Source organism: Aethalodelphis obliquidens, unplaced genomic scaffold (genome assembly GCF_003676395.1).
Source record: "Aethalodelphis obliquidens isolate GAN/ISIS:26980383/991018 unplaced genomic scaffold, ASM367639v1 scaffold7, whole genome shotgun sequence".
NCBI lineage: Eukaryota > Metazoa > Chordata > Mammalia > Artiodactyla > Delphinidae > Aethalodelphis > Aethalodelphis obliquidens.
In genome coordinates this window covers 47,308,393-47,321,248 of record NW_020837951.1, presented here as the reverse complement: position 1 = coordinate 47,321,248, position 12,856 = coordinate 47,308,393, and positions in this window count along the sequence as shown.

Here is a 12,856-nt window from a genome sequence, read left to right as displayed (position 1 = left end):
GCTGGTCTGTTAGCACTATCCCACAACGAACCACCTGCCACAGACCTGGATTGCCTTCTTTTCTCACTTATTCCAATTTCAAATGGTGTTTTGAAGTTTTCCTGAATTAAAAATTACAACAATAATAATCTTTGTATGAATATCTATCTATCTATCTATCCATCTCTCCATCTATCTATCCTTTCATGTGTATTACCTTATTAGATTCTTGAGAAGAAAGACCCAGTAAAGAAAGCTGGTCAGCAGTTATGTTGCAACCACTTACAGATGAGGACATTGAGGTTTAGAGAGGATTGCACAAAGTCACACAGCTAGTAAAATCATTTTAATGTGGATATTTCTTGGTCCAAAGTCCTCCTCCTTTCCATCGTACAACTTTTCTATAGTTTCTTCCATGTAGGTGATTTCCAAGATTCAGTGACTCTAGGAGCTACAAGTATATTTTGAGCAATGGCAGTATCTTTTTAGGAATACCTAAAAGTAGAAGTAGACTCTGAGACAAAAAATTGAGTGCAAGTAGTTTATTTTGGGGGATGAAGGAGACCCTGGAGGGGAATAAGGAAGTGAGACAGGGGGGAAAATATAGCCAATAAAGTCTGTGAAATCATGCCAGCTAGGACTGTGGTGACTGGAGTTTAATCCCTTAATTCCTCTGTGGAAATTCTGGGAGCCTGTGTAGGACACACAGCTCAGAGTTATCCTACCTGGAGGGCAAGGCAACTGGAGTGTGCCCAAGCTCTGGTTAGTCTTTGGTTGAGGGCTGCTTCTAGCCAATTGGATAGCAACCTTGGCTCAGGTAGCAAGAGAAAGCCCTCAAGGAAATAAATACAAGTGCTAGTAGTTGGCAATTGAGCCTGTGTGCACTGAAGTGGTAGGGTGAGATCATATGGGTGAGGCATCAACAGCATCTTATTGGAAGCATCAATGGAGTATTTTATACACAGTCATCATACTCACTTTTCTCTAATCATCATCATTAGAATGGATATAGCACAATAAACTTAAAAGCTCTTTCACATATTATCAAATACTTCTTTGATGTAAGCAGCATTGTGCAGATGGAAAATCTAGGTATAAAAAGTAACTTTGTCAATTGTATTGAACACCTTAGGATGAATACATTTTATCTCCTTCTTGAGAATTTCTCATAATTTAAAAAATGCTTCTTTTCTTATACCGAGTTGATTATTCCAAGTTCCAGTTTTCCTTATTTTGTGAATTTGCACAGCTTTTTTTGATGGGACAGGCATGGAAGCAGGAAAATTCAGGAGGTGTGGGGGATGGAGAACATTTGTGGACCCCCCAGTCTAAAAACCTCTGAGAAATAAGCTAGAACAGCATATTAGAACCTCATTTAAAACAAACAAACAAAAAAAAGATATCAATTGTAATTGGAAAAGATAAGCCATGTATAGATAGAGTTTAAATCAAATAAAATTTGTTCATTTATGCTATGTCACATTATGTAATAGAAGAAATATTTGCTTCATTAAATAGTTTAAATCAAAGTGTTCCTCCTTCCCCCTTCTACAAGTTCTGGTGAGATGAGCTTATTTCAAAGAAGTCACCACTGAGAAGCATTGGGAGAACTCTAGGACAGCCGAAAGAAGATTTCGTATTTATTAGCTTGTGTTTCAGGGTAGCTAAGTGAACAGTAACTCTGCCTGGACAACCCTTTTAATGGGATTGTCACTTCTGGGTTGAACTGCTCTTTCAAAAAATTCTTGCATCCAAATCCACTTGTTCTTGGATAATGCAAAGGAGTGACCCTGCTGCCAACACATTATAATGAGAAAGCAAAGGACAGAGATTATAAGAACTTGCAGGGACTTCCCTGGTGGCGCAGTGGTTAAGAACCCGCCTGCCAATGCAGGGAACACGGGTTCGAGCCCTGGGTCCGGGGAGATCCCACATGCCACGGAGTAACTAAGCCCGTGCACCACAACTACTGAGCCTGCGCTCTAGAGCCCACGAGCCACAACTACTGAGCCTCTGTTCTGCAACTACTGAAGCCCGTGCACCTAGAGCCCGTGCTCCACAGCAAGAGAAGCCACCGCAATGAGAAGCCCGCGCACTGCAATGAAGAGTAGCCCCCGCTTGCAGCAACTAGAGAAAGCCCGTGTGCAGCAACAAAGACCCAACGCAGACAAAAATAAATAAGTAAATAAATTTAAAAAAAAAAAGAACTTGCAGAGTTTCTTGTAAGTCATATTTTTGTTTCCTTATAAAGGGAAATATAATATTATGTTTAGAAATTAGAGGGTTTATATTTCAATCCTCCATAAAAGAGATTAAATCTTGTTTATTAACATGCTAGTAATTTATTAAATCTTTAAAGTTAAACATCAAACCACTAACAAATTAAATTTGAATAATTTTTATATCAGTGGAGAAGCACTGTGATTAAAAAGATGTATCAGGATTTTTTTTTTTTAAAGTGAGCACTAAGAATTTACCATTATGGAGTAAATCTTTTCCAAAATCATGAGATTTCTATTTCAGCTGACCCAGTGTTATTTGTCTTGCCTCCAGCCTTTCTAGTTTAACTCTCAAAACTAAGAACACAAAGGCAGCATGTTTGGGGACAATAGGACACTTTGGAGCCAAAGTGTCACAAGAGCAGGGAAGGATTGGAGGAGACAAAAGGTGCATTTGCTCCCGTTTGCTATGGTTCATCCAGCTGTTGCTGCCTTCCTGGTAGGACCATTATTTTAAGGCGCAACAGACAGTAATTTTGGTTGCTTTAGATTCTGTCATATAAATATGACCAAAGTAAGACATGAGCCAGCTTTTATCACAGAGTTGCACAGACTCAGATTGCTCGCTGCAAATTCATTTGTAAATTGGCATATTATCAAGAATAAAAACTCCCTAAAAATTATCTAAAAGTAGTTCATGGCCTGACCCTCTTCATTTCTAGATAGAGATCCACTTTTAGAACATAACCTTTTATACTTTTATATTCCTCTAGAGCACTAAAAATATTCCCACTTACGATTATCATTTAATCTTCACAGTAAACCTCCAAGGTCAACAGAGTGAATACTATTAATATCCCCTTTAACTGATGATGAAACTGTGGCTCCAAGAGATTCATTAGTATGTCTGAGTTTTCAAAACCTACCTACCCTCTCTTCTCCCCTTGTACTGTTAATTTTGCTATTTTCTTCTTTAATATAATAATTTAAAGAAACGGAAAATATGAAGTCACAGCTCTGAATTATGAGGCTATTCTATAAAACTTTCAAATGAAGAAAAGGAAAAGTCTTACCTCCTTGGAACATTTTCTTCCTTTATATTAATTTAGGTGTCAGGGAGCTTTTAGTTACCAAGAAAGGTAAAGATATATAAAAAGGGGAAGATACATTCTCTGCCTTTCAGAGATTTTCAATCTAACAGATAAGAAGGTAGCAGATAGCTTCTTGGAAGGCAGATCTGTCTCTCTGGGAATCTTTTTTTTTTTTTTTTAATGTGGTACATGGGCCTCTCACTGTTGTGGCCTCTCCCGTTGCGGAGCACAGGCTCCGGACGCATAGGCCCAGCGGCCATGGCTCACGGGCCCAGCCGCTCTGTGGCATGTGGAATCTTCCCTGAGGGGGCACGAACCCATGTCCCCTGCATCAGCAGGCACACCCTCAACCACTGCGCCACCAGGGAAGCCCAATCTTCTTTTTTTTTAAACAATGCTCTGCATAACACCCCGTTTAGAGAACTACCTAGAACTGGTAGGATCAAAAGGGATAGTACAGTGTCCAATAGCTCTTCTGTCTTACTCTAAGCGTTCTTGGAGAGGGGCTTCGAGTAGATGACTTCTGGGAAACATTGGAAAGGATCTGAAACAATGGTGCAGCCACAACAGCTACTGTTAGCTTTCCTTACGAGTCCTTTTACATTCTTTTAATCATTATTTTTGCTTATTTCTCTTAGGCTCTGAAGCACAAACATTCAGAGACAAAATGTGACCAAAATAAGGGCTTAATGAGTGCTAAAGAGGCAAAACGAATTCCTAATCACACTCCCCCCCCCATTTTAGCCTGTTTCCAGCATCTTGAAACCAGTTCTACACTATTTACTCATATTCAAATTAACTTTTTTTTTTTTAAATTCAAGACCCATTTATTCTCTAGTTCTGCCCACATGGAGACACCCTCCTTGAAAAGGCGTTGAATCCTTCCGTTCACTTTAACACCTTGTGCTGAAAACATGTGTTCCGAGGTTTCAACTATGAGATCCACATTCTTAAAGCACTAATTCTTAAACCTCATCTAGATTTCTCCCCTTGGATGGGGGGAGATGACCCAAACACAGAGAAGAACAGCTCAGGACCGTGGGCTCTGCTCACCCAGAAGACTTTGCAGCTCCCCTGACCACCCGGCTGGAGCCAGGATTAGGGCCCTGAGACAAGGGGCACCTGGTGGGCTGCCACCTGCTGGGCTGCTGCCACAGCCACCAGCCCCCTAACTCCTGTCCTCTTCACTAGGCTGGCTGTCATCTCTAGTTTCCCTGGAGTTTGGGGATTCCAGACGGTCTCTGCTCACACTTCTGTATCACGCCTGCTGCCTCAGAACTGCCGATCCACACCAAGGGGGAAAAGCACACAGAACTGCTTTTCAGCACACCAACGTTCCACACAAAAGTTATTCTATAAGTCTGCAGGTTCTTTTTCATCAGAGGACATTCCCAAGGCCATGACTTCCCCCGGCTCCCCACTGCCCTTACCAGCAGACTGGACTTGCGTGGCCGCCGTGCTGAGTCGGGCACACACACCCCGCACCCCCCCACCCCCCACCGCCACCCCGGCTCCACTCCAGCACACTCTCCTGGAGAACTGAGGACGGTGCCCTGGCCTCATCAGCAGGATCTGTCCCGAAGCCAGTCCTAGAGTGACAAGAGCCACACCTGCAGGTCTATTCCACTGACCAGCCGCACAGGACCGAGCTGGGCCTACGGACCTTGGTCTGGGTTGTGTCGGCTGGTCGTTCTTGCCTAGGTTCACAGGCCAACAGCCGCCGTCCTTCCTTCCCTGCTCATCACCGCACCAGCGGCTCACTCCTACCTGCTGCCGTCACACGCCTGGCAACCTCGTGTTCGGGGCCAGCCAAGAACTGAGACCCCAGCAGGCCCCTAGTTCCCAGCAGGCAAACTCCCCATTGAACTACTGCTGCCTAGCCGTGTTCTGGAGGCTTCAGAGCCGGGAAAGTGCGGAGAGCATAGCAGGCCGCGGCGCCCCTACCCCGGACCCCGTGATGCTCCGCGGAGGCGCCGGATCCTCGCCGCACCACCACCCGCAACACAAGCGACCTCTGCGCTCGCCTGTCCCGCGGCCCCGGGCGCACCTCTGGCCACCGCGACCCTGGACGGGGACGCGGGCGCAGGGCTCGGACGGCGGCGGGCGCTGGGTTGGGCGGGGACCCAGGCAACGGCCCCGAGGCCGCGCGGACCCGCCAGGCCCTCCTCCGTCCCCGCCGCCCGGAAAAGCTCAAATTAACTACTAACCGAGTCTTTTTCTTTCTTTTTTTCAACGTTGTTCTTTAAGTATCTCATGAATTGCAAAATATTCCTTAATTGGCAAGGTGTTTGGACTCATACTTACCCTGCCTTGCTCTGATTATGTAGCTTTGTTTGGAAGGATACCGGACTCTTAATCGCCCTACCCACCATGTTGCGCTGGTTACAAAATTCCTGAGCCCACTTGGGCGACGCCCACCTGGGCCATGGGACCTGTCCTAAACTAGGAAAGGCATCTGGCCAGTCCCACTCCCACCCTATAGAAGGAAGGTATATGTGCCTCGACTAATCAGTAAACGAAATTTTCACCTCGGACCATTCCTTTGTTTTCTGGCTATAAAAACTGATCAATAGCACATGTTTGGGCTCACTCTCCCAGACTACTAGGAAATCTGCCCGCAGTTCTGGCAGCGACCTTTCCCTCTAATAAATTCTATCTTCTTTACATTCTGCCTTGTGTCTGGAAATTCTTTTCCAACTCGCGTTAGGACCACGACAGTTCTATTCCATGTTCGTTGATGTTTGCAATAGCTCAACCTTTCGTCTTCATGATTCTAAAGAGAGCACTTTCAAATCCATCATTCCAGTCAATGATGGCTATTAATTAGTGCTAAGCTCAAGGCTGGTTGATGCATGCTACCACTTCATATGTTCTCTTCGGTTTCTCAGATTGGTAGTAAGTCATTTAGAAGCTACTGTTTCAACATTGGCAAAAGTTGGAAATGGTATGTTGCTCTGTTTCTTGAAAATTCATGACTTTAAAAAAAAAAGAAACAGAAGATAACAGCAGTAACATTCACCAGAGAGCAAGCTCCTAGCAGCCAGCCCTAGAAATCCAGATCTTCTGGATAGAATCCGATCGGCTGGGCAGCCAGAAACTAATTCTTATCTCAGGGTGGGGGTAGCTTTGGTCTTGGCTGTCTGGCTGTAGCTCATAGCAGAGTCAGGGCCTTAAGCCGAGCCACGTTGCTCTTAATTTAGACATAATTTAATAAGTTCAGTTTTCTGATATCCTAGATCATCTGAATAGAAACACAGAAACAGCAAGTTAGAGCAGAAAAAACAAGCTCACAGTAGCATGTAGTGACAGTTAAGACAGTGAAAGGACAACAGAGGAAATTGGAAAGCAAACATAAAAATCTAAAAAGTAAAGCAGCCTGGGGCTCGTTAACATAAGAGCAGATGACTAATTCTGTAATCTTTGCAGCCCTGGAACTGAGAGTACCAGGAGAGGACAGAAAGAAAAAAAACTTTTGAAAAATGGCAAAAACTTCTCAAATTTATTGAAGAACAATAACCTACACATCCAGGAAACTCAACAAGCTCCAAGTATAAATGCAAAGAGATCACAAATAGACACATCATAATACAAAACACTAAAAGGCAAAGACAAGGAGAAAATCTTGAAAAAACCTAGAGAAAAACATTGCATCACTTAAAAGGAAACAGCTCACTTCTGGCTTATTAAGAAAATCATAAGGAAGAGAAAATACATGTACAGTACTGTACTGTCTTTATTGATACCACAGGTTTATATTGTCAGTTTACAAGATGAATCATCTCTCTGCCAATACCTATATCAGTATTGTCTTATATGACACAAAATACTGTAGATGTTATATGTATTACTAACACTAAATATCAAAACTGAAAAGATAATGTGAGAAAGAAATTCGTATTTATTTACAGGTATAACGATTCATGCATTGATAACAAAGAAGCAGCAATATGTTTGCTTTATGGTAGCCTAGTGTAATCGCTACAGTTGCTTCAAGGTAGACTAGCCTATACACAAATGAATGAACTGTTATCAAAATTGTTATGGTATACAGTATTATGGTCCTATTCATAATACAGTATTGGAAACAGTTATATTAAAAAAAACCCACTTACCTGTGATGATAAGCTGATATGTATTTTCTCCAAATATGAGAGAGAAGCATACTGTACAGTAGTGTAATTCTTTGAAAGCAAAGTCATAAAACAGTAAGAAAACTAACACATTATTAATTTTATATTAAATATTACTCACCTTATGCCTATGTAAGGATAGGCTATCCACTTCAATACAAGTCTTGCACACGATGTTCTATATGATGGATACTCAGGCAATGATAATGATGACACAAAAACGTCTCATACAGTTCTTGTCGTACAGTTATTAGACTTTCACATGAAGACACTCATACACAACAGATAAGTTTATTAACTATATGGCGTAATGATTATTTACGATTCACTAAGAGGAAGTGAATCATCATAAAGTTCTTCATCTGCATCTTCTTCATTTTGGGTAGGCTGAGGAGGAAGAGAGGTTGGTCTTGTTTTTTCAGGGGTGACAGAGGCAAAAGAGGTGGAGGAGGTGTGAGGGGAGGCAGGAAAGGGAGGCGCACTTGGTGTAACTTTCTGCAAATACACTGTAATTTCCTTCTGATTTTTGCTTTTTCATTTCTTTAAAAATGTTTCCATATGGTACCAATCCTTCCTCCACCATTTGCTTTAGTTTCAGTGCCCATATCATAGAAGGTCCATGTCATAAAAGAAGTCAAAAGCAGTCATGAATAATCAGAACCCTTCTGCCAGTTGTCTAGTGTCAGTTTGTTTTCTGGCACTGCTTCCTCGACATCTTCTTCCTCATTGTCTGGTACTGGTTCGGAAGCACTCTGCCTGCCCCATCAAATTGTCTTCTGTTAATTCCCCGGGTGTGGTGTCTATTAGCTCTTGAATTTTTCTAATATCCATATCTTGAAATTCTTCACCCCCACTTTTTTGCCATATTCACAGTGTCTTTCATGATTTCCTTGACTGGTTCTGTCATAAATTCTGTGAAGTCATGCACAACATCTGAACAGTTTTCTCCAGCAGGAACTTATTGTTTTGGGCTTGATGACTTTCACAGCTTTTTCCATAATGATGGCATCTTTAATGGTGTAATCTTTCCAGACTTTCATGATGCGCTCTCTATCAGGGTTCTCTTCCATAGTGTTGACAATCCTTTTCCATAGAGTACCATGTGTAATGAGCATTAAAAGTCCTTACGACTCTCTGATCTAAAGGCTGAATAAGACGTTGTGTTTGGGGGCAAGTAGACCACTTTGACACCTTCAAGCGTTGAAATCATTGGGTTCTGGATGGCCAGGGGCATTGTCCAATATCAAAAGAATTTTAAAAGGCAGTTCCTTACTGGCAAGGTACTCCCTGAATTCAGGGACGAAGCATCAATAAAACCAGTCTAGAAAAACAGTTCTCATTGTTCAGGCTTTCTTGTAGTGCAATCAAAGGACTGGCAGCTGGTATCTATATTTTCCCTTCAAGGCTTGGGGGTTAGCAGCTTTATAGACAAAGGCAGTCTGGAACATAAACCCAACTGCATTTGCACAAAACAGTAACCTATCCCTTCTTGTCTTAAATCCTGGTGCTCATTTTTCTTCCTTACTAATAAATGTCCTTTGTGGCATTTTTTCTTTCTCCTCAATGATATTGGTATTCTTTCTCCTCAATGATTTTCTTAATGGCATCTGGGAACTTGTTTGCTGCCTCTTGGTTGGGAGGAGCTGCTTCTCCTGTTATCTTGGCATTTTTAAAGCCAAACTTCTTTCTAAAAATTATCAAACTATCCCTGGTGGCGCAGTGGTTCAGAGTCCACCTGCCCATGCAGGGGACACGGGCTCGTGCCCCGGTCCAGGAAGATCCCACACGCCGCGGAACGGCTGGGCCCGTGAGCCCCGCGTACCGCAAACAAACAAACAAAAACATAGCAACATAAAAAGTTACCTTTCTAAGGAAAGGAAAAAACTCACCCACAATCCTATTACCTTCAACACAATAATTTTTCTTTGTATTTATTCCAGAGGAATTTACAGTTTATTTTATGTAGGTATAACCATTTATATTTTTATTTTTTCAGTTGATATTACACTGGATACTTCAGTTAGTTTAATTATCATTTTTGATAGCATCACATATATTCAGAGATATATAAGCTATTTTCTCATGTCTCGCTCCCATCTGCCCATTCTATTTTCTATTGGAGGACTTAGAAGGCTCAAGATTTTCAGATTCAAACCAGCTAGGAAAATATAGCAAAATGTAAAACTTCGGTGAAGTAATATAGCCTCTTACTTTACCAAAGCTTTAAAACTGAACTTACACAATTTGAAATTAAGTGTTTAAATATAAATACAAGTTTTATCTGAATAAGATGTTTTTTTCATCTAATATTTATAATGTAAAATGCTATTAGAAGTTGAAAGTTTTGATTTATAGTCTATGAATCCACCATACTCTGCAGGTAATCTGAAAAAGAGCAGTACATTTAAAATTTGATTCAGATAGCCCTATATTCATAAAGCTACCTGCTACCTTTATTACCTCAACTAATATACTGCATTAAGCAGTAATTTTGGAAAAAGAAAGTTCAACTCTGAATTAATCAAGTAGTACAATAGTTGACATTTGCATTTTTATCAGCACGTACAAAATATCACAAATTATTTTAAAACAGCTTTTCTCCCAATTTTTCTAATATAAGTATGTCATTTCTTAAAGCATACTATTAAATTTTTTTTCTAGGAGTGTTATAGTTGTATTATGCAAGTTCAGTACGTGGCCTACAGGAGGAAATAGAGGGAGAAAAATAATTTAAGGTCCATCTGGCTTCTAATGTGATAACCAGTTTAACAGACTTTAGCTCACTGATATTTATAAAAGACTCTATGCTTTACTTCCTGTTCTCCCCCCATCCCACCCCGGCCAAACTCTGTCAAGTGGGTCACGTCCAGGATAGAGGTATTTGCTTCCTTCCTTAGCATTACTCAACCAATTCAGCCAGAGGCATAACCATTTATAGATGCAGTAGAGACCTCTCCGTTCTGTAAATTGTAACTCAATTCCAGCTATCATATGCATAATTCCTTTTTTGGTTACTGGACATTTGGGATATACATTATTGTTAGAACGCAACATGCTGTCATGTATTTAAACATACTGCCTGTTTTAAACCAAAACAACACACTTAAAGCCCATCCATCACCAACTAGTAACAACTGCTTTGATGCTTTTTTTCAACATAACTGCTTATTCTTGGCATGCTATAATTTGTAGTAAATGTGCTGCTGAAGTAAACATTTGATTGTTTATTCATGTGACTATAGTTACCATCTTCACTAGGTTTTAACACACCAAATAGCTGTTACTGAGCCTTGTAAAATGGATTAGTGTTAAATACTTTAAATATAGAAATAATTTGAGAAATGTTAAAGATACAACCTATCAATTTGCTATTCAATGAATAACTAGCTGATATGGAGAACTCTAGGAGCCATTTAAAAAATACTTATGATTAATGTTGGAGAGCAAATAAGTTTATGCTGTATTATAGCTCAAAATGATCATTGATATATTAGTCCAGATAAATTTGGTTAAGAGAAGATAATGAGAGATAGTACAACTCTTGACAATTAGATTGTAGACCTTGGCAAAGTAACTTCTCGTTTGGGCTTCCTCACTTGTAAAATGAAGGGATTAGCCTTCATTGTCTAAAGTTTTTACGATTTAAGAGTTTATCTGACTTCCCATAATAGCTGTTTTTGAAGTTAAGTTTTTGCCATATAGAATGTCTGCTTGCACCAAGAACATCCTATTTACATGACAATTGATCTCAGTTTACAATTAAAAATTCATTTTCATTTATTAAGCTTTCTTAAAGTGAGCAAAACGTATATATTCATAGAAATCACCAAGAAAAAAACTACTGTGGAATATATTCTTAGCTGGAATATAGAACTGGTGATTTTTATTAAGTTAGAAGTCTGGGGAAAGTGTGAAGATGATAAATCAATTTATTTAAGTTCTTATTCTGCTCATTTTAAGATATTGTAGGAGTTATGTACACTGCTGACCCTTATCCCAGGATTAACATTGCTATTCAAATTGCACAATGATGGTATGCACAAAAGCCACATATTGAAAAATATTATTGGGGCTACTCTAGTCAAGGAAGGTTAAAAACTAATGAGTCATTACATATGAGTGGGGCTGAGATTTTCACATTACATTAAAAATGTAAGGGATTAATCAGTTCCATCTTTTCATTTCTAGTAGGAAGTTGTGGTCCAAAGAAGTGAATTGCCAAGGTCACAGATCTAATTACTGTCAGTTGAGAAGAGTGCCCAGATCCGATTGCCAATTCTACATCATACTGTCCTTCTCCTAGATGCCAGAGCAGGCAATCCTTTGATTAGGTATAACTCCAAATGGAATATAAAATCTTAAAGGCACTTTAAAGATGGTCCATGTAGCTCAACTTCTCATTTAAATCTGAAATTTCTTCTGTAGCACCGTGTCAGATGTCATTCAGCTTCTACTCCAGCAGTTAACATACTCATTTATCCTTCAGAGGTGATCCCTTTCCTTGATGGACAAAGAGCCATAAATTCTCTTTGAGCTCTAATCTGCCATTTTGCAACTTTCACCTAGTTCCACCAAGCCAAAAAGGGTAAATTGTACATACCTGTCAAATATGTGAAAACAGCTATCATTCCTTAGTGATAATAATCCTTCAGTTATTCTTTGGGTTTCAGTTTATGGGATTCTTCCCAACTTGGTAAAACATCCCAGGATTTGCTCTAATTTGTGAATATCCTGTCACTGCATCCTGAAATTATTGCAGATGTGGTTTGACCAGCACTTTGTATATAAGATTTATTTCCCCATGATCAATTTTTCATCACCATCATCTTACTTCAGGTTGTAAACAATTGGCTCAAATATTATTTCCAGCAAGTTAAAATCTCTAGATATTTTTCTTCTTTTTTTCTTAAATTATGCTTTTGCTCCATAGTTTTTTTAAAAAAAAATTGATTAACTTATTTTTGGCTGTGTTGGGTCTTCATTGCTGCGTGCAGGTTTTCTCTAGTTGTAGCAAGCGGGGTCTACTCTTCCTTGTGCTGGGCGGGATTCTCATTGCGGTGGCTTCTGTTGTTGCAGAGAACGGGCTCTAGGCGCACACACTTCAGTAGTTGTGGCTCATGGGCTTAGTTGCTCCATGGCATGTGGGACCTTCCTGGACCAGGTATCGAACCTGTGTCCCCTGCATTGCAGGTGGATTCTTAACCCCTGCACCACCAGGGAAGTCCCCAGATATTTTTCATCTATAAGCTCTTGACAAGTGTAGTTTCATATTTTTTTCAACGGTTTTCTACTATTTCTAGAATGATGATACCATATGTGATTGTGCCGCTAACTAGCTTGTCAGCCACCACCCTCATCCCTCTGCCATCATTTCCCCTTGACCTCTGACCAGTGTTCTTAATTTCAAACGCACCACCCTTCCTCTAGGCTTCCACAT